Genomic DNA, 3854 nt, shown 5'->3' with positions numbered 1-3854 from the left:
GTTTAACTAGCGACCCTGGTGGGCGGTTGGCTGGGACCTGGGAGGCGGGGCCCACAGCTGTGGCCTCTGCAGCTGGAGCCTTCAAACAAGAACATCTACACCTCGGGGTCGTCAGTCGCGAGAGGCAGAATTCATGACGCACGCAACGTGCTAGCAGGGAACCTGGGAGCTCTCATGGAAACCCCACAGAGAGCGTGCGCCAGAAAGGGGGTGCATCGGCTCTCACGACTGGGACATCGCGGGGCGGAAGTGGCCTCCAGGGTTCCAAAGACGCTGCTGTGTGTGCACGCTAAGGGGGTGCATCGGCTCTCACGACTGGGACATCGAGGGGCGGAAGTGGCCTCCAGGGTTCCAAAGACGCCGCTGTGTGTGTGCGTGTGTGTGTGCACACGTGTGTGTGCGCACACGTGTGTGTGCGTGTGTGTGCATGTGTGTGCGTGTGTGTGCACGTGTGTGCGCGTGTGTGCGTGTGTGTGCGTGTGTGCACGTGTGTGTGCGCGTGTGTGTGCGTGTGTGTGCGTGTGTGTGTCTGTGTGCGTGTATGTGCGTGTGTGTGCGTGTGTGCACGCGCACACACACGCACACAGGCTCCCTCCCTCCCTCCCTCTCTCCCCTGTCCAGCTGGAGCACAGAGGAGGCAGAGAACTCCCGGGAGGGGCCGGTCCAAGGCCAGGGTCAGCCGGAGGGACAGGTGGGGTGCTGAGGAGGACCCCACCCCCGCATGCGCTCAGCCCACCAAGGACGCCCCAGAAGGTACCGGAAGAGGCTCCAGTGCACACGCACACCCACGGACTTGAATCTGACCTGGTCGGCGGAGTGAGGGCGAGATCGCTGGCCGGGACGCGTTGCCATGGCAGTGCAATTTACCTCGCCCACGCGCGTGGGTCCCGCCTCCTTGCACCAAGAGGTCAAGCAGGGCACCCGCAGGCCCGCAGCCAGCAGACCGAGACTGGAGTCAGCCCAGGCCTCTGACTCCGGGGCCCCTCCTCTGGCCACTGCCCGCTGCCCTCTGCCCAGGGCAGCCCGAGAAAGCGGCCGTCAGGGCTGGGAGACAGGCAGCTCTGTCCGTGCAGGGGAGAGAGGAGCCGACGCTCCAGGTGAGGGACGCCTGCCAGGTGGGTGCGGGTGGACCGCCCGGGCCTCCGTCCTGCCTGGACGACAGGAGGGGCCATGCGGTGACGGACGTGGCACCTTCCACTCTGTCCTGCATTCCCACGAGGCACAGGGTCCCCGCTCGCCTGAGCTGATGCTTTCTGCTGGGGACCACCTGACCCTCTCCAAGCCTGTTCACCTGGCCATCGGACCAGCACAAGCACAGTCTTAGCAGGTGGGGAAACCGAGGCCAAGCAAGGCGGACTCTGGCCCAGCCCGTCAGCCTTGAGGTGTCACGAAGTGCCTGGCCCGACTCAGGTCTGCCCCAGCTGCCCGTCTAGCCGCTGGGTGTCCCCACCCAGCCCTTGGTGACAGCTCACCCCCTTTCTCGCACCGGCCCTGGGGGAGTGACGGACTGTGCCATTGTCCCAGGTGAGGGCTCAGGCGGAAGGGCCCGGCCGCGAGGCGAGGGCCGACCTCCCCCTTCCACTTGCCCATGGCCGGCGGAGTCACACGGAAACCACGCTGCCTGCCGTCCGGTGGCCCCACCACCTGCCGCTGAGGACGGCGTGAGACGCACACTGGACGCTCCGTCCACACCCCCAGGTCTCACAAAGGCGTCCAGCGCCCGGTCCGTGAGCCGCGTAATGGGACAAATCCAGATGCCGAGCCGTCTGCTGTCACCGCTTTGCTCCTGCGAGACGGGCTCTGATGTGAAGAAGCAGAGGCTGACCTCGGGGGCCCCGGCCCCGTGCCGCCCACGCCGACCAGAGCGTTGGCTGACCCCCTGGCTTCCCCCCGAGGCCGTGGCCACTCAAGGTCTAGGCCCGCCACCCTGCCTTCCCGCCATGCCCGGCCCACTCGGCTTCATCCAGAAAGCGGACACTCGACACCCACGGGGGCTAAAGAAGTCCCTGGGACAGCTTCGAGCCACAGACGCTGCAAAAGTGTTAGAGCGGAGCAGCCTGCGCAGGGGACCGGGTCCTGGCGGTGCTGTGACGCGGTCGCACACACGCTGAGGGCACGGAGGGGAGAAGCAGACGCCCGGGTTCACATCTCAGCTCCGCCACGTCCCCCGGGCGATGGCCGAGCCCCTTATCTCCACAGGCCTCGGTGTCATTACCTGTAAAACGGGAGCCGGCGCTGACCGCAGACCTCCGCCAGGGTGTGACGAGCCAGCTCGGGCCCAGCGTGGGGACAGCGCCTGCCCCAGGGAGCACACAGCCCGTGCCAGCTGCAGTTGTCACACCATAACCCGCATTCATTGTGTCTTATGTTTTAATTATTGTATAAGCTGTTATTACATTATAATTACATATGGGGTGTTACCGCATAAATTATGTTGGTGTAATTATAACAGGATGTTATCATTCCCGTGGGACAGACCGAGGAGCCACGCGTCACACGACCTCCTGTCTCGTTCTCCCACGGCGCTGGGACTGGAAGCACGTGGCCCTCTGTACGGATGAGACCCGGGATTCCAAAAGGCCAAGAGACCGATCCACGGTCTCGTGGCCGCCTTTCCGCAGAACTGGACCCCAGACCAGGCCACCGGACCCTGGGCCGACCTGCCCAGCCCCCGACTCTACCGCCGAGGGCTGGCAGCTCAGAGGCCACCGAGCCGCCTGGTAACGTAAAGGCCAAGTCAAGGGTCGATGACGAACCAGCTCGGCGTGCGGGCTGCTGTAGGGCACAGGGACACACTGCAGCAAACCGGAGCAGGTGTCCTGCTTGACGGGAGCAGCTGCTCCTCGGATGGGGACCCCTCAGATGGGGACCCCTCAGATGGGGACCGCGGGGTCCACGGGTCAAGTATGGCCAGTCTTCCTGTTTCTCAAAAGAAATAAGGACTCTGACCTGATTTCTAATCTTTTCAGATTTCTTAAACACAGAATGACCCAAAATATACACGCTGATAAGAGCTGTCCGTGGGCCCCACTCGGCCTGCAGGCCCACCCATGGGACGGACACACGGGTCTGGCCCCCTGGCTGCCCCAGGGGTCCCTGCAGGAAGCTCAGCTTCTCCTGGCAGAAAGCAGACTTGAGCTGCAGCTCTAGTGCGGAGAACAGGGTCACGGCCCCGTGCCACGCTCCCCCGAGCTGCCCGCAGGAGCGGCACCCGGCCCTGGCCCCCTGGACCACGACTCCCAAGGACGGGCGGCAGGAGGGATGAGCCCACCGGCCCGGCAGCCTTGGCCGAATCAGCGTGTGTCGGTTGAACGGGAGCTCGGAGCTCTGGAAACCTAACAGGGCCTGCTGGGGAGGAAGTCTGAGCTCGTGGCTCCCGCGGTGGCCCTGGCTCCAGCGTGGTGGTCTCTGGGTCACCGTCTCTGGCCTCTGCGGGCGCAGCTGTGTCTCATGCATCACGTCTCTCTTGGGCCCGGGCCTGGCCGGGGTCGGCACTGCCGAACGGGGGAGAAACGAAGAAACTGGAGGACCAAGGAGGAAAGGGGGCTGCATGTGCCTGCAGGAGATGGGGGGATGCCGACGTGTCCCCCGTGCAGCCTGCAGGGGCCCTGCCGAGACCCCAGTTCTTCATGTGCCTGCAGGAGATGGGGGGATGCCGACGTGTCCCCCGTGCAGCCTGCAGGGGCCCTGCTAAGACCCCAGTTCTTCATGTGTCTGCAGGAGATGGGGGGATGCCAACGTGTCCCCCGAGCAGCCTGCAGGGGCCCTGCCGAGACCCCAGTCCACCGGCCACCAGCGGCCAGCTCCGGGAGAGTGGCACAGCGAGCCCCAGAAAAAGGACGGCCTGTGACACT

The sequence above is a fragment of the Pteropus alecto genome, unplaced genomic scaffold (genome assembly GCF_000325575.1).
Source record: "Pteropus alecto unplaced genomic scaffold, ASM32557v1 scaffold125, whole genome shotgun sequence".
Taxonomy (NCBI): Eukaryota; Metazoa; Chordata; class Mammalia; order Chiroptera; family Pteropodidae; genus Pteropus; species Pteropus alecto.
This window is presented reverse-complemented; position numbering follows the sequence as displayed.